Genomic DNA, 12,902 nt, shown 5'->3' with positions numbered 1-12,902 from the left:
AGAGATGCCTACAGCATCCGGTGTTCCCAGGCGGTCTCCCATCCAAGTACTGACCGGACTCGACGTTGCTTAACTTCCGAGATCGAACGAGATCGGGTGTATTCAACGTGATATGGCCGTAGGCGAAAGCTACAGTTTTGTTAGGCTACTTATAGAAAAAAAATGGAATGATTGACAGGAAAAAAAAATAAAAAGAGATGCCTACAGCATCCGGTGTTCCCAGGCGGTCTCCCATCCAAGTACTGACCGGACTCGACGTTGCTTAACTTCCGAGATCGAACGAGATCGGGTGTATTCAACGTGATATGGCCGTAGGCGAAAGCTACAGTTTTGTTAGGCTACTTATAGAAAAAAAATGGAATGATTGACAGGAAAAAAAAAATAAAAAGAGATGCCTACAGCATCCGGTGTTCCCAGGCGGTCTCCCATCCAAGTACTGACCGGACTCGACGTTGCTTAACTTCCGAGATCGAACGAGATCGGGTGTATTCAACGTGATATGGCCGTAGGCGAAAGCTACAGTTTTGTTAGGCTACTTATAGAAAAAAAATGGAATGATTGACAGGAAAAAAAAAATAAAAAGAGATGCCTACAGCATCCGGTGTTCCCAGGCGGTCTCCCATCCAAGTACTGACCGGACTCGACGTTGCTTAACTTCCGAGATCGAACGAGATCGGGTGTATTCAACGTGATATGGCCGTAGGCGAAAGCTACAGTTTTGTTAGGCTACTTATAGAAAAAAAATGGAATGATTGACAGGAAAAAAAAATAAAAAGAGATGCCTACAGCATCCGGTGTTCCCAGGCGGTCTCCCATCCAAGTACTGACCGGACTCGACGTTGCTTAACTTCCGAGATCGAACGAGATCGGGTGTATTCAACGTGATATGGCCGTAGGCGAAAGCTACAGTTTTGTTAGGCTACTTATAGAAAAAAAATGGAATGATTGACAGGAAAAAAAAATAAAAAGAGATGCCTACAGCATCCGGTGTTCCCAGGCGGTCTCCCATCCAAGTACTGACCGGACTCGACGTTGCTTAACTTCCGAGATCGAACGAGATCGGGTGTATTCAACGTGATATGGCCGTAGGCGAAAGCTACAGTTTTGTTAGGCTACTTATAGAAAAAAAATGGAATGATTGACAGGAAAAAAAAAATAAAAAGAGATGCCTACAGCATCCGGTGTTCCCAGGCGGTCTCCCATCCAAGTACTGACCGGACTCGACGTTGCTTAACTTCCGAGATCGAACGAGATCGGGTGTATTCAACGTGATATGGCCGTAGGCGAAAGCTACAGTTTTGTTAGGCTACTTATAGAAAAAAAATGGAATGATTGACAGGAAAAAAAAAATAAAAAGAGATGCCTACAGCATCCGGTGTTCCCAGGCGGTCTCCCATCCAAGTACTGACCGGACTCGACGTTGCTTAACTTCCGAGATCGAACGAGATCGGGTGTATTCAACGTGATATGGCCGTAGGCGAAAGCTACAGTTTTGTTAGGCTACTTATAGAAAAAAAATGGAATGATTGACAGGAAAAAAAAAATAAAAAGAGATGCCTACAGCATCCGGTGTTCCCAGGCGGTCTCCCATCCAAGTACTGACCGGACTCGACGTTGCTTAACTTCCGAGATCGAACGAGATCGGGTGTATTCAACGTGATATGGCCGTAGGCGAAAGCTACAGTTTTGTTAGGCTACTTATAGAAAAAAAATGGAATGATTGACAGGAAAAAAAAATAAAAAGAGATGCCTACAGCATCCGGTGTTCCCAGGCGGTCTCCCATCCAAGTACTGACCGGACTCGACGTTGCTTAACTTCCGAGATCGAACGAGATCGGGTGTATTCAACGTGATATGGCCGTAGTGATATGGCCGTAGGCGAAAGCTACAGTTTTGTTAGGCTACTTATAGAAAAAAAATGGAATGATTGACAGGAAAAAAAAAATAAAAAGAGATGCCTACAGCATCCGGTGTTCCCAGGCGGTCTCCCATCCAAGTACTGACGCGGACTCGACGTTGCTTAACTTCCGAGATCGAACGAGATCGGGTGTATTCAACGTGATATGGCCGTAGGCGAAAGCTACAGTTTTGTTAGGCTACTTATAGAAAAAAAATGGAATGATTGACAGGAAAAAAAAAATAAAAGAGATGCTACAGCATCCGGTGTTCCCAGGCGGTCTCCCATCCAAGTACTGACCGGACTCGACGTTGCTTAACTTCCGAGATCGAACGAGATCGGGTGTATTCAACGTGATATGGCCGTAGGCGAAAGCTACAGTTTTGTTAGGCTACTTATAGAAAAAAAATGGAATGATTGACAGGAAAAAAAAATAAAAGAGATGCCTACAGCATCCGGTGTTCCCAGGCGGTCTCCCATCCAAGTACTGACCGGACTCGACGTTGCTTAACTTCCGAGATCGAACGAGATCGGGTGTATTCAACGTGATATGGCCGTAGGCGAAAGCTACAGTTTTGTTAGGCTACTTATAGAAAAAAAATGGAATGATTGACAGGAAAAAAAAAATAAAAAGAGATGCCTACAGCATCCGGTGTTCCCAGGCGGTCTCCATCCAAGTACTGACCGGACTCGACGTTGCTTAACTTCCGAGATCGAACGAGATCGGGTGTATTCAACGTGATATGGCCGTAGGCGAAAGCTACAGTTTTGTTAGGCTACTTATAGAAAAAAAATGGAATGATTGACAGGAAAAAAAAAATAAAAAGAGATGCCTACAGCATCCGGTGTTCCCAGGCGGTCTCCCATCCAAGTACTGACCGGACTCGACGTTGCTTAACTTCCGAGATCGAACGAGATCGGGTGTATTCAACGTGATATGGCCGTAGGCGAAAGCTACAGTTTTGTTAGGCTACTTATAGAAAAAAAATGGAATGATTGACAGGAAAAAAAAAATAAAAAGAGATGCCTACAGCATCCGGTGTTCCCAGGCGGTCTCCCATCCAAGTACTGACCGGACTCGACGTTGCTTAACTTCCGAGATCGAACGAGATCGGTGTATTCAACGTGATATGGCCGTAGCGAAAGCTACAGTTTTGTTAGGCTACTTATAGAAAAAAAATGGAATGATTGACAGAAAAAAAAATAAAAGAGATGCCTACAGCATCCGGTGTTCCCAGGCGGTCTCCCATCCAAGTACTGACCGGACTCGACGTTGCTTAACTTCCGAGATCGAACGAGATCGGGTGTATTCAACGTGATATGGCCGTAGGCGAAAGCTACAGTTTTGTTAGGCTACTTATAGAAAAAAAATGGAATGATTGACAGGAAAAAAAAAATAAAAGAGATGCCTACAGCATCCGGTGTTCCCAGGCGGTCTCCCATCCAAGTACTGACCGGACTCGACGTTGCTTAACTTCCGAGATCGAACGAGATCGGGTGTATTCAACGTGATATGGCCGTAGGCGAAAGCTACAGTTTTGTTAGGCTACTTATAGAAAAAAAATGGAATGATTGACAGGAAAAAAAAAATAAAAAGAGATGCCTACAGCATCCGGTGTTCCCAGGCGGTCTCCCATCCAAGTACTGACCGGACTCGACGTTGCTTAACTTCCGAGATCGAACGAGATCGGGTGTATTCAACGTGATATGGCCGTAGGCGAAAGCTACAGTTTTGTTAGGCTACTTATAGAAAAAAAATGGAATGATTGACAGAAAAAAAAAATAAAAAGAGATGCCTACAGCATCCGGTGTTCCCAGGCGGTCTCCCATCAAGTACTGACCGGACTCGACGTTGCTTAACTTCCGAGATCGAACGAGATCGGGTGTATTCAACGTGATATGGCCGTAGGCGAAAGCTACAGTTTTGTTAGGCTACTTATAGAAAAAAATGGAATGATTGACAGGAAAAAAAAATAAAAAGAGATGCCTACAGCATCCGGTGTTCCCAGGCGGTCTCCCATCCAAGTACTGACCGGACTCGACGTTGCTTAACTTCCGAGATCGAACGAGATCGGGTGTATTCAACGTGATATGGCCGTAGGCGAAAGCTACAGTTTTGTTAGGCTACTTATAGAAAAAAAATGGAATGATTGACAGGAAAAAAAAAATAAAAAGAGATGCCTACAGCATCCGGTGTTCCAGGCGGTCTCCCATCCAAGTACTGACCGGACTCGACGTTGCTTAACTTCCGAGATCGAACGAGATCGGGTGTATTCAACGTGATATGGCCGTAGGCGAAAGCTACAGTTTTGTTAGGCTACTTATAGAAAAAAAATGGAATGATTGACAGGAAAAAAAAAATAAAAAGAGATGCCTACAGCATCCGGTGTTCCCAGGCGGTCTCCCATCCAAGTACTGACCGGACTCGACGTTGCTTAACTTCCGAGATCGAACGAGATCGGGTGTATTCAACGTGATATGGCCGTAGGCGAAAGCTACAGTTTTGTTAGGCTACTTATAGAAAAAAAATGGAATGATTGACAGGAAAAAAAAAATAAAAAGAGATGCCTACAGCATCCGGTGTTCCCAGGCGGTCTCCCATCCAAGTACTGACCGGACTCGACGTTGCTTAACTTCCGAGATCGAACGAGATCGGGTGTATTCAACGTGATATGGCCGTAGGCGAAAGCTACAGTTTTGTTAGGCTACTTATAGAAAAAAAATGGAATGATTGACAGGAAAAAAAAAATAAAAAGAGATGCCTACAGCATCCGGTGTTCCCAGGCGGTCTCCCATCCAAGTACTGACCGGACTCGACGTTGCTTAACTTCCGAGATCGAACGAGATCGGGTGTATTCAACGTGATATGGCCGTAGGCGAAAGCTACAGTTTTGTTAGGCTACTTATAGAAAAAAAATGGAATGATTGACAGGAAAAAAAAAATAAAAAGAGATGCCTACAGCATCCGGTGTTCCCAGGCGGTCTCCCATCCAAGTACTGACCGGACTCGACGTTGCTTAACTTCCGAGATCGAACGAGATCGGGTGTATTCAACGTGATATGGCCGTAGGCGAAAGCTACAGTTTTGTTAGGCTACTTATAGAAAAAAAATGGAATGATTGACAGGAAAAAAAAAATAAAAAGAGATGCCTACAGCATCCGGTGTTCCCAGGCGGTCTCCCATCCAAGTACTGACCGGACTCGACGTTGCTTAACTTCCGAGATCGAACGAGATCGGGTGTATTCAACGTGATATGGCCGTAGGCGAAAGCTACAGTTTTGTTAGGCTACTTATAGAAAAAAAATGGAATGATTGACAGGAAAAAAAAAATAAAAGAGATGCCTACAGCATCCGGTGTTCCAGGCGGTCTCCCATCCAAGTACTGACCGGACTCGACGTTGCTTAACTTCCGAGATCGAACGAGATCGGGTGTATTCAACGTGATATGGCCGTAGGCGAAAGCTACAGTTTTGTTAGGCTACTTATAGAAAAAAAATGGAATGATTGACAGGAAAAAAAAAATAAAAAGAGATGCCTACAGCATCCGGTGTTCCCAGGCGGTCTCCCATCCAAGTACTGACCGGACTCGACGTTGCTTAACTTCCGAGATCGAACGAGATCGGGTGTATTCAACGTGATATGGCCGTAGGCGAAAGCTACAGTTTTGTTAGGCTACTTATAGAAAAAAAATGGAATGATTGACAGGAAAAAAAAAATAAAAAGAGATGCCTACAGCATCCGGTGTTCCCAGGCGGTCTCCCATCCAAGTACTGACCGGACTCGACGTTGCTTAACTTCCGAGATCGAACGAGATCGGGTGTATTCAACGTGATATGGCCGTAGGCGAAAGCTACAGTTTTGTTAGGCTACTTATAGAAAAAAAATGGAATGATTGACAGGAAAAAAAAAATAAAAAGAGATGCCTACAGCATCCGGTGTTCCCAGGCGGTCTCCCATCCAAGTACTGACCGGACTCGACGTTGCTTAACTTCCGAGATCGAACGAGATCGGGTGTATTCAACGTGATATGGCCGTAGGCGAAAGCTACAGTTTTGTTAGGCTACTTATAGAAAAAAAATGGAATGATTGACAGGAAAAAAAAAATAAAAAGAGATGCCTACAGCATCCGGTGTTCCCAGGCGGTCTCCCATCCAAGTACTGACCGGACTCGACGTTGCTTAACTTCCGAGATCGAACGAGATCGGGTGTATTCAACGTGATATGGCCGTAGGCGAAAGCTACAGTTTTGTTAGGCTACTTATAGAAAAAAAATGGAATGATTGACAGGAAAAAAAAAATAACTATACTTAGTGATGTTAGCATCCGGTGTTCCCAGGCGGTCTCCCATCCAAGTACTGACCGGACTCGACGTTGCTTAACTCCGAGATCGAACGAGATCGGGTGTATTCAACGTGATATGGCCGTAGGCGAAAGCTACAGTTTTGTTAGGCTACTTATAGAAAAAAAATGGAATGATTGACAGGAAAAAAAAAATAAAAAGAGATGCTACAGCATCCGGTGTTCCCAGGCGGTCTCCCATCCAAGTACTGACCGGACTCGACGTTGCTTAACTTCCGAGATCGAACGAGATCGGGTGTATTCAACGTGATATGGCCGTAGGCGAAAGCTACAGTTTTGTTAGGCTACTTATAGAAAAAAAAATGGAATGATTGACAGGAAAAAAAAAATAAAAAGAGATGCCTACAGCATCCGGTGTTCCCAGGCGGTCTCCCATCCAAGTACTGACCGACTCGACGTTGCTTAACTTCCGAGATCGAACGAGATCGGGTGTATTCAACGTGATATGGCCGTAGGCGAAAGCTACAGTTTGTTAGGCTACTTATAGAAAAAAAATGGAATGATTGACAGGAAAAAAAAAAATAAAAAGAGATGCTACAGCATCCGGTGTTCCCAGGCGGTCTCCCATCCAAGTACTGACCGGACTCGACGTTGCTTAACTTCCGAGATCGAACGAGATCGGGTGTATTCAACGTGATATGGCCGTAGGCGAAAGCTACAGTTTTGTTAGGCTACTTATAGAAAAAAAATGGAATGATTGACAGGAAAAAAAAAAATAAAAAGAGATGCCTACAGCATCCGGTGTTCCCAGGCGGTCTCCCATCCAAGTACTGACCGGACTCGACGTTGCTTAACTTCCGAGATCGAACGAGATCGGGTGTATTCAACGTGATATGGCCGTAGGCGAAAGCTACAGTTTTGTTAGGCTACTTATAGAAAAAAAATGGAATGATTGACAGGAAAAAAAAAATAAAAAGAGATGCCTACAGCATCCGGTGTTCCCAGGCGGTCTCCCATCCAAGTACTGACCGGACTCGACGTTGCTTAACTTCCGAGATCGAACGAGATCGGGTGTATTCAACGTGATATGGCCGTAGGCGAAAGCTACAGTTTTGTTAGGCTACTTATAGAAAAAAAATGGAATGATTGACAGGAAAAAAAAAATAAAAAGAGATGCCTACAGCATCCGGTGTTCCCAGGCGGTCTCCCATCCAAGTACTGACCGGACTCGACGTTGCTTAACTTCCGAGATCGAACGAGATCGGGTGTATTCAACGTGATATGGCCGTAGGCGAAAGCTACAGTTTTGTTAGGCTACTTATAGAAAAAAAATGGAATGATTGACAGGAAAAAAAAAATAAAAAGAGATGCCTACAGCATCCGGTGTTCCCAGGCGGTCTCCCATCCAAGTACTGACCGGACTCGACGTTGCTTAACTTCCGAGATCGAACGAGATCGGGTGTATTCAACGTGATATGGCCGTAGGCGAAAGCTACAGTTTTGTTAGGCTACTTATAGAAAAAAAATGGAATGATTGACAGGAAAAAAAAAATAAAAAGAGATGCCTACAGCATCCGGTGTTCCCAGGCGGTCTCCCATCCAAGTACTGACCGGACTCGACGTTGCTTAACTTCCGAGATCGAACGAGATCGGGTGTATTCAACGTGATATGGCCGTAGGCGAAAGCTACAGTTTTGTTAGGCTACTTATAGAAAAAAAATGGAATGATTGACAGGAAAAAAAAAATAAAAAGAGATGCCTACAGCATCCGGTGTTCCCAGGCGGTCTCCCATCCAAGTACTGACCGGACTCGACGTTGCTTAACTTCCGAGATCGAACGAGATCGGGTGTATTCAACGTGATATGGCCGTAGGCGAAAGCTACAGTTTTGTTAGGCTACTTATAGAAAAAAAATGGAATGATTGACAGGAAAAAAAAAATAAAAAGAGATGCCTACAGCATCCGGTGTTCCCAGGCGGTCTCCCATCCAAGTACTGACCGGACTCGACGTTGCTTAACTTCCGAGATCGAACGAGATCGGGTGTATTCAACGTGATATGGCCGTAGGCGAAAGCTACAGTTTTGTTAGGCTACTTATAGAAAAAAAATGAATGATTGACAGGAAAAAAAAAATAAAAAGAGATGCCTACAGCATCCGGTGTTCCCAGGCGGTCTCCCATCCAAGTACTGACCGGACTCGACGTTGCTTAACTTCCGAGATCGAACGAGATCGGGTGTATTCAACGTGATATGGCCGTAGGCGAAAGCTACAGTTTTGTTAGGCTACTTATAGAAAAAAAATGGAATGATTGACAGGAAAAAAAAAATAAAAAGAGATGCCTACAGCATCCGGTGTTCCCAGGCGGTCTCCCATCCAAGTACTGACCGGACTCGACGTTGCTTAACTTCCGAGATCGAACGAGATCGGGTGTATTCAACGTGATATGGCCGTAGGCGAAAGCTACAGTTTTGTTAGGCTACTTATAGAAAAAAAATGGAATGATTGACAGGAAAAAAAAAATAAAAAGAGATGCCTACAGCATCCGGTGTTCCCAGGCGGTCTCCCATCCAAGTACTGACCGGACTCGACGTTGCTTAACTTCCGAGATCGAACGAGATCGGGTGTATTCAACGTGATATGGCCGTAGGCGAAAGCTACAGTTTTGTTAGGCTACTTATAGAAAAAAAATGGAATGATTGACAGGAAAAAAAAAATAAAAAGAGATGCCTACAGCATCCGGTGTTCCCAGGCGGTCTCCCATCCAAGTACTGACCGGACTCGACGTTGCTTAACTTCCGAGATCGAACGAGATCGGGTGTATTCAACGTGATATGGCCGTAGGCGAAAGCTACAGTTTTGTTAGGCTACTTATAGAAAAAAAATGGAATGATTGACAGGAAAAAAAAAATAAAAAGAGATGCCTACAGCATCCGGTGTTCCCAGGCGGTCTCCCATCCAAGTACTGACCGGACTCGACGTTGCTTAACTTCCGAGATCGAACGAGATCGGGTGTATTCAACGTGATATGGCCGTAGGCGAAAGCTACAGTTTTGTTAGGCTACTTATAGAAAAAAAATGGAATGATTGACAGGAAAAAAAAAATAAAAAGAGATGCCTACAGCATCCGGTGTTCCCAGGCGGTCTCCCATCCAAGTACTGACCGGACTCGACGTTGCTTAACTTCCGAGATCGAACGAGATCGGGTGTATTCAACGTGATATGGCCGTAGGCGAAAGCTACAGTTTTGTTAGGCTACTTATAGAAAAAAAATGGAATGATTGACAGGAAAAAAAAAATAAAAAGAGATGCCTACAGCATCCGGTGTTCCCAGGCGGTCTCCCATCCAAGTACTGACCGGACTCGACGTTGCTTAACTTCCGAGATCGAACGAGATCGGGTGTATTCAACGTGATATGGCCGTAGGCGAAAGCTACAGTTTTGTTAGGCTACTTATAGAAAAAAAATGGAATGATTGACAGGAAAAAAAAAATAAAAAGAGATGCCTACAGCATCCGGTGTTCCCAGGCGGTCTCCCATCCAAGTACTGACCGGACTCGACGTTGCTTAACTTCCGAGATCGAACGAGATCGGGTGTATTCAACGTGATATGGCCGTAGGCGAAAGCTACAGTTTTGTTAGGCTACTTATAGAAAAAAAATGGAATGATTGACAGGAAAAAAAAAATAAAAAGAGATGCCTACAGCATCCGGTGTTCCCAGGCGGTCTCCCATCCAAGTACTGACCGGACTCGACGTTGCTTAACTTCCGAGATCGAACGAGATCGGGTGTATTCAACGTGATATGGCCGTAGGCGAAAGCTACAGTTTTGTTAGGCTACTTATAGAAAAAAAATGGAATGATTGACAGGAAAAAAAAAATAAAAAGAGATGCCTACAGCATCCGGTGTTCCCAGGCGGTCTCCCATCCAAGTACTGACCGGACTCGACGTTGCTTAACTTCCGAGATCGAACGAGATCGGGTGTATTCAACGTGATATGGCCGTAGGCGAAAGCTACAGTTTTGTTAGGCTACTTATAGAAAAAAAAATGGAATGATTGACAGGAAAAAAAAAATAAAAAGAGATGCCTACAGCATCCGGTGTTCCCAGGCGGTCTCCCATCCAAGTACTGACCGGACTCGACGTTGCTTAACTTCCGAGATCGAACGAGATCGGGTGTATTCAACGTGATATGGCCGTAGGCGAAAGCTACAGTTTTGTTAGGCTACTTATAGAAAAAAAATGGAATGATTGACAGGAAAAAAAAAATAAAAAGAGATGCCTACAGCATCCGGTGTTCCCAGGCGGTCTCCCATCCAAGTACTGACCGGACTCGACGTTGCTTAACTTCCGAGATCGAACGAGATCGGGTGTATTCAACGTGATATGGCCGTAGGCGAAAGCTACAGTTTTGTTAGGCTACTTATAGAAAAAAAATGGAATGATTGACAGGAAAAAAAAAATAAAAAGAGATGCCTACAGCATCCGGTGTTCCCAGGCGGTCTCCCATCCAAGTACTGACCGGACTCGACGTTGCTTAACTTCCGAGATCGAACGAGATCGGGTGTATTCAACGTGATATGGCCGTAGGCGAAAGCTACAGTTTTGTTAGGCTACTTATAGAAAAAAAATGGAATGATTGACAGGAAAAAAAAAATAAAAAGAGATGCCTACAGCATCCGGTGTTCCCAGGCGGTCTCCCATCCAAGTACTGACCGGACTCGACGTTGCTTAACTTCCGAGATCGAACGAGATCGGGTGTATTCAACGTGATATGGCCGTAGGCGAAAGCTACAGTTTTGTTAGGCTACTTATAGAAAAAAAATGGAATGATTGACAGGAAAAAAAAAATAAAAAGAGATGCCTACAGCATCCGGTGTTCCCAGGCGGTCTCCCATCCAAGTACTGACCGGACTCGACGTTGCTTAACTTCCGAGATCGAACGAGATCGGGTGTATTCAACGTGATATGGCCGTAGGCGAAAGCTACAGTTTTGTTAGGCTACTTATAGAAAAAAAATGGAATGATTGACAGGAAAAAAAAAATAAAAAGAGATGCCTACAGCATCCGGTGTTCCCAGGCGGTCTCCCATCCAAGTACTGACCGGACTCGACGTTGCTTAACTTCCGAGATCGAACGAGATCGGGTGTATTCAACGTGATATGGCCGTAGGCGAAAGCTACAGTTTTGTTAGGCTACTTATAGAAAAAAAATGGAATGATTGACAGGAAAAAAAAAATAAAAAGAGATGCCTACAGCATCCGGTGTTCCCAGGCGGTCTCCCATCCAAGTACTGACCGGACTCGACGTTGCTTAACTTCCGAGATCGAACGAGATCGGGTGTATTCAACGTGATATGGCCGTAGGCGAAAGCTACAGTTTTGTTAGGCTACTTATAGAAAAAAAATGGAATGATTGACAGGAAAAAAAAAATAAAAAGAGATGCCTACAGCATCCGGTGTTCCCAGGCGGTCTCCCATCCAAGTACTGACCGGACTCGACGTTGCTTAACTTCCGAGATCGAACGAGATCGGGTGTATTCAACGTGATATGGCCGTAGGCGAAAGCTACAGTTTTGTTAGGCTACTTATAGAAAAAAAATGGAATGATTGACAGGAAAAAAAAAATAAAAAGAGATGCCTACAGCATCCGGTGTTCCCAGGCGGTCTCCCATCCAAGTACTGACCGGACTCGACGTTGCTTAACTTCCGAGATCGAACGAGATCGGGTGTATTCAACGTGATATGGCCGTAGGCGAAAGCTACAGTTTTGTTAGGCTACTTATAGAAAAAAAATGGAATGATTGACAGGAAAAAAAAAATAAAAAGAGATGCCTACAGCATCCGGTGTTCCCAGGCGGTCTCCCATCCAAGTACTGACCGGACTCGACGTTGCTTAACTTCCGAGATCGAACGAGATCGGGTGTATTCAACGTGATATGGCCGTAGGCGAAAGCTACAGTTTTGTTAGGCTACTTATAGAAAAAAAATGGAATGATTGACAGGAAAAAAAAAATAAAAAGAGATGCCTACAGCATCCGGTGTTCCCAGGCGGTCTCCCATCCAAGTACTGACCGGACTCGACGTTGCTTAACTTCCGAGATCGAACGAGATCGGGTGTATTCAACGTGATATGGCCGTAGGCGAAAGCTACAGTTTTGTTAGGCTACTTATAGAAAAAAAATGGAATGATTGACAGGAAAAAAAAAATAAAAAGAGATGCCTACAGCATCCGGTGTTCCCAGGCGGTCTCCCATCCAAGTACTGACCGGACTCGACGTTGCTTAACTTCCGAGATCGAACGAGATCGGGTGTATTCAACGTGATATGGCCGTAGGCGAAAGCTACAGTTTTGTTAGGCTACTTATAGAAAAAAAATGGAATGATTGACAGGAAAAAAAAAATAAAAAGAGATGCCTACAGCATCCGGTGTTCCCAGGCGGTCTCCCATCCAAGTACTGACCGGACTCGACGTTGCTTAACTTCCGAGATCGAACGAGATCGGGTGTATTCAACGTGATATGGCCGTAGGCGAAAGCTACAGTTTTGTTAGGCTACTTATAGAAAAAAAATGGAATGATTGACAGGAAAAAAAAAATAAAAAGAGATGCCTACAGCATCCGGTGTTCCCAGGCGGTCTCCCATCCAAGTACTGACCGGACTCGACGTTGCTTAACTTCCGAGATCGAACGAGATCGGGTGTATTC

General features: G+C 44.4%; 64 non-coding genes and 2 pseudogenes across 64 annotated transcripts; all 66 read right to left on the bottom strand.

The window, feature by feature from the left end:
• Window positions 1-5: 5 nt before the first annotated feature.
• LOC136431692 (5S ribosomal RNA) lies at window positions 6-124 on the bottom strand. The gene has a single exon (XR_010755237.1). It is a non-coding gene; the product is annotated as a 5S ribosomal RNA (ribosomal RNA).
• Window positions 125-198: 74 nt separating this feature from the next.
• On the bottom strand, window positions 199-317 carry LOC136431690 (5S ribosomal RNA). The gene has a single exon (XR_010755235.1). It is a non-coding gene; the product is annotated as a 5S ribosomal RNA (ribosomal RNA).
• A 75-nt stretch (window positions 318-392) lies between these two features.
• LOC136431689 (5S ribosomal RNA) lies at window positions 393-511 on the bottom strand. Its single transcript, XR_010755234.1, has one exon. It is a non-coding gene; the product is annotated as a 5S ribosomal RNA (ribosomal RNA).
• A 75-nt stretch (window positions 512-586) lies between these two features.
• On the bottom strand, window positions 587-705 carry LOC136431688 (5S ribosomal RNA). The gene has a single exon (XR_010755233.1). It is a non-coding gene; the product is annotated as a 5S ribosomal RNA (ribosomal RNA).
• Window positions 706-779: 74 nt separating this feature from the next.
• On the bottom strand, window positions 780-898 carry LOC136431687 (5S ribosomal RNA). The gene has a single exon (XR_010755232.1). It is a non-coding gene; the product is annotated as a 5S ribosomal RNA (ribosomal RNA).
• Window positions 899-972: 74 nt separating this feature from the next.
• Window positions 973-1,091, bottom strand: LOC136431686 (5S ribosomal RNA). Its single transcript, XR_010755231.1, has one exon. It is a non-coding gene; the product is annotated as a 5S ribosomal RNA (ribosomal RNA).
• A 75-nt stretch (window positions 1,092-1,166) lies between these two features.
• On the bottom strand, window positions 1,167-1,285 carry LOC136431685 (5S ribosomal RNA). The gene has a single exon (XR_010755230.1). It is a non-coding gene; the product is annotated as a 5S ribosomal RNA (ribosomal RNA).
• A 75-nt stretch (window positions 1,286-1,360) lies between these two features.
• On the bottom strand, window positions 1,361-1,479 carry LOC136431684 (5S ribosomal RNA). Its single transcript, XR_010755229.1, has one exon. It is a non-coding gene; the product is annotated as a 5S ribosomal RNA (ribosomal RNA).
• Window positions 1,480-1,554: 75 nt separating this feature from the next.
• On the bottom strand, window positions 1,555-1,673 carry LOC136431682 (5S ribosomal RNA). Its single transcript, XR_010755228.1, has one exon. It is a non-coding gene; the product is annotated as a 5S ribosomal RNA (ribosomal RNA).
• Window positions 1,674-1,747: 74 nt separating this feature from the next.
• On the bottom strand, window positions 1,748-1,866 carry LOC136431837 (5S ribosomal RNA). Its single transcript, XR_010755377.1, has one exon. It is a non-coding gene; the product is annotated as a 5S ribosomal RNA (ribosomal RNA).
• An 89-nt stretch (window positions 1,867-1,955) lies between these two features.
• On the bottom strand, window positions 1,956-2,075 carry LOC136431845 (5S ribosomal RNA). The gene has a single exon (XR_010755385.1). It is a non-coding gene; the product is annotated as a 5S ribosomal RNA (ribosomal RNA).
• A 73-nt stretch (window positions 2,076-2,148) lies between these two features.
• Window positions 2,149-2,267, bottom strand: LOC136431842 (5S ribosomal RNA). Its single transcript, XR_010755382.1, has one exon. It is a non-coding gene; the product is annotated as a 5S ribosomal RNA (ribosomal RNA).
• Window positions 2,268-2,340: 73 nt separating this feature from the next.
• On the bottom strand, window positions 2,341-2,459 carry LOC136431681 (5S ribosomal RNA). The gene has a single exon (XR_010755227.1). It is a non-coding gene; the product is annotated as a 5S ribosomal RNA (ribosomal RNA).
• Window positions 2,460-2,534: 75 nt separating this feature from the next.
• On the bottom strand, window positions 2,535-2,652 carry LOC136431838 (5S ribosomal RNA). Its single transcript, XR_010755378.1, has one exon. It is a non-coding gene; the product is annotated as a 5S ribosomal RNA (ribosomal RNA).
• Window positions 2,653-2,727: 75 nt separating this feature from the next.
• On the bottom strand, window positions 2,728-2,846 carry LOC136431680 (5S ribosomal RNA). Its single transcript, XR_010755226.1, has one exon. It is a non-coding gene; the product is annotated as a 5S ribosomal RNA (ribosomal RNA).
• A 75-nt stretch (window positions 2,847-2,921) lies between these two features.
• Window positions 2,922-3,039, bottom strand: LOC136431858 (5S ribosomal RNA; annotated as a pseudogene).
• A 71-nt stretch (window positions 3,040-3,110) lies between these two features.
• On the bottom strand, window positions 3,111-3,229 carry LOC136431678 (5S ribosomal RNA). Its single transcript, XR_010755224.1, has one exon. It is a non-coding gene; the product is annotated as a 5S ribosomal RNA (ribosomal RNA).
• Window positions 3,230-3,303: 74 nt separating this feature from the next.
• On the bottom strand, window positions 3,304-3,422 carry LOC136431677 (5S ribosomal RNA). Its single transcript, XR_010755223.1, has one exon. It is a non-coding gene; the product is annotated as a 5S ribosomal RNA (ribosomal RNA).
• A 75-nt stretch (window positions 3,423-3,497) lies between these two features.
• Window positions 3,498-3,616, bottom strand: LOC136431676 (5S ribosomal RNA). Its single transcript, XR_010755222.1, has one exon. It is a non-coding gene; the product is annotated as a 5S ribosomal RNA (ribosomal RNA).
• Window positions 3,617-3,690: 74 nt separating this feature from the next.
• Window positions 3,691-3,808, bottom strand: LOC136431836 (5S ribosomal RNA). Its single transcript, XR_010755376.1, has one exon. It is a non-coding gene; the product is annotated as a 5S ribosomal RNA (ribosomal RNA).
• A 73-nt stretch (window positions 3,809-3,881) lies between these two features.
• Window positions 3,882-4,000, bottom strand: LOC136431675 (5S ribosomal RNA). Its single transcript, XR_010755221.1, has one exon. It is a non-coding gene; the product is annotated as a 5S ribosomal RNA (ribosomal RNA).
• A 75-nt stretch (window positions 4,001-4,075) lies between these two features.
• Window positions 4,076-4,193, bottom strand: LOC136431847 (5S ribosomal RNA). The gene has a single exon (XR_010755387.1). It is a non-coding gene; the product is annotated as a 5S ribosomal RNA (ribosomal RNA).
• Window positions 4,194-4,268: 75 nt separating this feature from the next.
• LOC136431674 (5S ribosomal RNA) lies at window positions 4,269-4,387 on the bottom strand. Its single transcript, XR_010755220.1, has one exon. It is a non-coding gene; the product is annotated as a 5S ribosomal RNA (ribosomal RNA).
• A 75-nt stretch (window positions 4,388-4,462) lies between these two features.
• Window positions 4,463-4,581, bottom strand: LOC136431673 (5S ribosomal RNA). Its single transcript, XR_010755219.1, has one exon. It is a non-coding gene; the product is annotated as a 5S ribosomal RNA (ribosomal RNA).
• Window positions 4,582-4,656: 75 nt separating this feature from the next.
• On the bottom strand, window positions 4,657-4,775 carry LOC136431672 (5S ribosomal RNA). Its single transcript, XR_010755218.1, has one exon. It is a non-coding gene; the product is annotated as a 5S ribosomal RNA (ribosomal RNA).
• Window positions 4,776-4,850: 75 nt separating this feature from the next.
• On the bottom strand, window positions 4,851-4,969 carry LOC136431671 (5S ribosomal RNA). The gene has a single exon (XR_010755217.1). It is a non-coding gene; the product is annotated as a 5S ribosomal RNA (ribosomal RNA).
• A 75-nt stretch (window positions 4,970-5,044) lies between these two features.
• On the bottom strand, window positions 5,045-5,163 carry LOC136431670 (5S ribosomal RNA). The gene has a single exon (XR_010755216.1). It is a non-coding gene; the product is annotated as a 5S ribosomal RNA (ribosomal RNA).
• A 74-nt stretch (window positions 5,164-5,237) lies between these two features.
• LOC136431846 (5S ribosomal RNA) lies at window positions 5,238-5,355 on the bottom strand. The gene has a single exon (XR_010755386.1). It is a non-coding gene; the product is annotated as a 5S ribosomal RNA (ribosomal RNA).
• Window positions 5,356-5,430: 75 nt separating this feature from the next.
• LOC136431669 (5S ribosomal RNA) lies at window positions 5,431-5,549 on the bottom strand. The gene has a single exon (XR_010755215.1). It is a non-coding gene; the product is annotated as a 5S ribosomal RNA (ribosomal RNA).
• A 75-nt stretch (window positions 5,550-5,624) lies between these two features.
• On the bottom strand, window positions 5,625-5,743 carry LOC136431666 (5S ribosomal RNA). Its single transcript, XR_010755213.1, has one exon. It is a non-coding gene; the product is annotated as a 5S ribosomal RNA (ribosomal RNA).
• A 75-nt stretch (window positions 5,744-5,818) lies between these two features.
• LOC136431665 (5S ribosomal RNA) lies at window positions 5,819-5,937 on the bottom strand. The gene has a single exon (XR_010755212.1). It is a non-coding gene; the product is annotated as a 5S ribosomal RNA (ribosomal RNA).
• A 75-nt stretch (window positions 5,938-6,012) lies between these two features.
• Window positions 6,013-6,131, bottom strand: LOC136431664 (5S ribosomal RNA). The gene has a single exon (XR_010755211.1). It is a non-coding gene; the product is annotated as a 5S ribosomal RNA (ribosomal RNA).
• A 78-nt stretch (window positions 6,132-6,209) lies between these two features.
• Window positions 6,210-6,327, bottom strand: LOC136431861 (5S ribosomal RNA; annotated as a pseudogene).
• Window positions 6,328-6,401: 74 nt separating this feature from the next.
• Window positions 6,402-6,520, bottom strand: LOC136431841 (5S ribosomal RNA). The gene has a single exon (XR_010755381.1). It is a non-coding gene; the product is annotated as a 5S ribosomal RNA (ribosomal RNA).
• Window positions 6,521-6,596: 76 nt separating this feature from the next.
• LOC136431835 (5S ribosomal RNA) lies at window positions 6,597-6,714 on the bottom strand. The gene has a single exon (XR_010755375.1). It is a non-coding gene; the product is annotated as a 5S ribosomal RNA (ribosomal RNA).
• A 74-nt stretch (window positions 6,715-6,788) lies between these two features.
• LOC136431839 (5S ribosomal RNA) lies at window positions 6,789-6,907 on the bottom strand. Its single transcript, XR_010755379.1, has one exon. It is a non-coding gene; the product is annotated as a 5S ribosomal RNA (ribosomal RNA).
• Window positions 6,908-6,983: 76 nt separating this feature from the next.
• LOC136431663 (5S ribosomal RNA) lies at window positions 6,984-7,102 on the bottom strand. Its single transcript, XR_010755210.1, has one exon. It is a non-coding gene; the product is annotated as a 5S ribosomal RNA (ribosomal RNA).
• A 75-nt stretch (window positions 7,103-7,177) lies between these two features.
• Window positions 7,178-7,296, bottom strand: LOC136431662 (5S ribosomal RNA). Its single transcript, XR_010755209.1, has one exon. It is a non-coding gene; the product is annotated as a 5S ribosomal RNA (ribosomal RNA).
• Window positions 7,297-7,371: 75 nt separating this feature from the next.
• On the bottom strand, window positions 7,372-7,490 carry LOC136431661 (5S ribosomal RNA). Its single transcript, XR_010755208.1, has one exon. It is a non-coding gene; the product is annotated as a 5S ribosomal RNA (ribosomal RNA).
• Window positions 7,491-7,565: 75 nt separating this feature from the next.
• LOC136431660 (5S ribosomal RNA) lies at window positions 7,566-7,684 on the bottom strand. Its single transcript, XR_010755207.1, has one exon. It is a non-coding gene; the product is annotated as a 5S ribosomal RNA (ribosomal RNA).
• A 75-nt stretch (window positions 7,685-7,759) lies between these two features.
• On the bottom strand, window positions 7,760-7,878 carry LOC136431659 (5S ribosomal RNA). The gene has a single exon (XR_010755206.1). It is a non-coding gene; the product is annotated as a 5S ribosomal RNA (ribosomal RNA).
• Window positions 7,879-7,953: 75 nt separating this feature from the next.
• On the bottom strand, window positions 7,954-8,072 carry LOC136431658 (5S ribosomal RNA). The gene has a single exon (XR_010755205.1). It is a non-coding gene; the product is annotated as a 5S ribosomal RNA (ribosomal RNA).
• A 75-nt stretch (window positions 8,073-8,147) lies between these two features.
• LOC136431657 (5S ribosomal RNA) lies at window positions 8,148-8,266 on the bottom strand. Its single transcript, XR_010755204.1, has one exon. It is a non-coding gene; the product is annotated as a 5S ribosomal RNA (ribosomal RNA).
• Window positions 8,267-8,340: 74 nt separating this feature from the next.
• Window positions 8,341-8,459, bottom strand: LOC136431655 (5S ribosomal RNA). The gene has a single exon (XR_010755202.1). It is a non-coding gene; the product is annotated as a 5S ribosomal RNA (ribosomal RNA).
• A 75-nt stretch (window positions 8,460-8,534) lies between these two features.
• On the bottom strand, window positions 8,535-8,653 carry LOC136431654 (5S ribosomal RNA). The gene has a single exon (XR_010755201.1). It is a non-coding gene; the product is annotated as a 5S ribosomal RNA (ribosomal RNA).
• A 75-nt stretch (window positions 8,654-8,728) lies between these two features.
• On the bottom strand, window positions 8,729-8,847 carry LOC136431653 (5S ribosomal RNA). The gene has a single exon (XR_010755200.1). It is a non-coding gene; the product is annotated as a 5S ribosomal RNA (ribosomal RNA).
• Window positions 8,848-8,922: 75 nt separating this feature from the next.
• On the bottom strand, window positions 8,923-9,041 carry LOC136431652 (5S ribosomal RNA). The gene has a single exon (XR_010755199.1). It is a non-coding gene; the product is annotated as a 5S ribosomal RNA (ribosomal RNA).
• Window positions 9,042-9,116: 75 nt separating this feature from the next.
• LOC136431650 (5S ribosomal RNA) lies at window positions 9,117-9,235 on the bottom strand. The gene has a single exon (XR_010755198.1). It is a non-coding gene; the product is annotated as a 5S ribosomal RNA (ribosomal RNA).
• Window positions 9,236-9,310: 75 nt separating this feature from the next.
• Window positions 9,311-9,429, bottom strand: LOC136431648 (5S ribosomal RNA). Its single transcript, XR_010755196.1, has one exon. It is a non-coding gene; the product is annotated as a 5S ribosomal RNA (ribosomal RNA).
• A 75-nt stretch (window positions 9,430-9,504) lies between these two features.
• Window positions 9,505-9,623, bottom strand: LOC136431647 (5S ribosomal RNA). Its single transcript, XR_010755195.1, has one exon. It is a non-coding gene; the product is annotated as a 5S ribosomal RNA (ribosomal RNA).
• A 75-nt stretch (window positions 9,624-9,698) lies between these two features.
• Window positions 9,699-9,817, bottom strand: LOC136431646 (5S ribosomal RNA). Its single transcript, XR_010755194.1, has one exon. It is a non-coding gene; the product is annotated as a 5S ribosomal RNA (ribosomal RNA).
• Window positions 9,818-9,892: 75 nt separating this feature from the next.
• Window positions 9,893-10,011, bottom strand: LOC136431645 (5S ribosomal RNA). The gene has a single exon (XR_010755193.1). It is a non-coding gene; the product is annotated as a 5S ribosomal RNA (ribosomal RNA).
• Window positions 10,012-10,086: 75 nt separating this feature from the next.
• LOC136431644 (5S ribosomal RNA) lies at window positions 10,087-10,205 on the bottom strand. Its single transcript, XR_010755191.1, has one exon. It is a non-coding gene; the product is annotated as a 5S ribosomal RNA (ribosomal RNA).
• A 76-nt stretch (window positions 10,206-10,281) lies between these two features.
• LOC136431642 (5S ribosomal RNA) lies at window positions 10,282-10,400 on the bottom strand. The gene has a single exon (XR_010755189.1). It is a non-coding gene; the product is annotated as a 5S ribosomal RNA (ribosomal RNA).
• A 75-nt stretch (window positions 10,401-10,475) lies between these two features.
• On the bottom strand, window positions 10,476-10,594 carry LOC136431641 (5S ribosomal RNA). The gene has a single exon (XR_010755188.1). It is a non-coding gene; the product is annotated as a 5S ribosomal RNA (ribosomal RNA).
• Window positions 10,595-10,669: 75 nt separating this feature from the next.
• Window positions 10,670-10,788, bottom strand: LOC136431639 (5S ribosomal RNA). The gene has a single exon (XR_010755187.1). It is a non-coding gene; the product is annotated as a 5S ribosomal RNA (ribosomal RNA).
• Window positions 10,789-10,863: 75 nt separating this feature from the next.
• On the bottom strand, window positions 10,864-10,982 carry LOC136431638 (5S ribosomal RNA). The gene has a single exon (XR_010755186.1). It is a non-coding gene; the product is annotated as a 5S ribosomal RNA (ribosomal RNA).
• Window positions 10,983-11,057: 75 nt separating this feature from the next.
• Window positions 11,058-11,176, bottom strand: LOC136431637 (5S ribosomal RNA). Its single transcript, XR_010755185.1, has one exon. It is a non-coding gene; the product is annotated as a 5S ribosomal RNA (ribosomal RNA).
• Window positions 11,177-11,251: 75 nt separating this feature from the next.
• Window positions 11,252-11,370, bottom strand: LOC136431636 (5S ribosomal RNA). Its single transcript, XR_010755184.1, has one exon. It is a non-coding gene; the product is annotated as a 5S ribosomal RNA (ribosomal RNA).
• Window positions 11,371-11,445: 75 nt separating this feature from the next.
• LOC136431635 (5S ribosomal RNA) lies at window positions 11,446-11,564 on the bottom strand. The gene has a single exon (XR_010755183.1). It is a non-coding gene; the product is annotated as a 5S ribosomal RNA (ribosomal RNA).
• A 75-nt stretch (window positions 11,565-11,639) lies between these two features.
• LOC136431634 (5S ribosomal RNA) lies at window positions 11,640-11,758 on the bottom strand. Its single transcript, XR_010755182.1, has one exon. It is a non-coding gene; the product is annotated as a 5S ribosomal RNA (ribosomal RNA).
• A 75-nt stretch (window positions 11,759-11,833) lies between these two features.
• On the bottom strand, window positions 11,834-11,952 carry LOC136431633 (5S ribosomal RNA). The gene has a single exon (XR_010755181.1). It is a non-coding gene; the product is annotated as a 5S ribosomal RNA (ribosomal RNA).
• A 75-nt stretch (window positions 11,953-12,027) lies between these two features.
• LOC136431632 (5S ribosomal RNA) lies at window positions 12,028-12,146 on the bottom strand. Its single transcript, XR_010755180.1, has one exon. It is a non-coding gene; the product is annotated as a 5S ribosomal RNA (ribosomal RNA).
• A 75-nt stretch (window positions 12,147-12,221) lies between these two features.
• LOC136431630 (5S ribosomal RNA) lies at window positions 12,222-12,340 on the bottom strand. Its single transcript, XR_010755178.1, has one exon. It is a non-coding gene; the product is annotated as a 5S ribosomal RNA (ribosomal RNA).
• A 75-nt stretch (window positions 12,341-12,415) lies between these two features.
• On the bottom strand, window positions 12,416-12,534 carry LOC136431629 (5S ribosomal RNA). The gene has a single exon (XR_010755177.1). It is a non-coding gene; the product is annotated as a 5S ribosomal RNA (ribosomal RNA).
• Window positions 12,535-12,609: 75 nt separating this feature from the next.
• Window positions 12,610-12,728, bottom strand: LOC136431628 (5S ribosomal RNA). Its single transcript, XR_010755176.1, has one exon. It is a non-coding gene; the product is annotated as a 5S ribosomal RNA (ribosomal RNA).
• Window positions 12,729-12,902: the final 174 nt, after the last annotated feature.

The sequence above is a fragment of the Branchiostoma lanceolatum genome, chromosome 3, assembly GCF_035083965.1.
Source record: "Branchiostoma lanceolatum isolate klBraLanc5 chromosome 3, klBraLanc5.hap2, whole genome shotgun sequence".
Taxonomy (NCBI): Eukaryota; Metazoa; Chordata; class Leptocardii; order Amphioxiformes; family Branchiostomatidae; genus Branchiostoma; species Branchiostoma lanceolatum.
The sequence above is the reverse complement of the archived record's forward strand: the minus strand, read 5'-3'. Positions and strand labels throughout refer to the sequence as shown.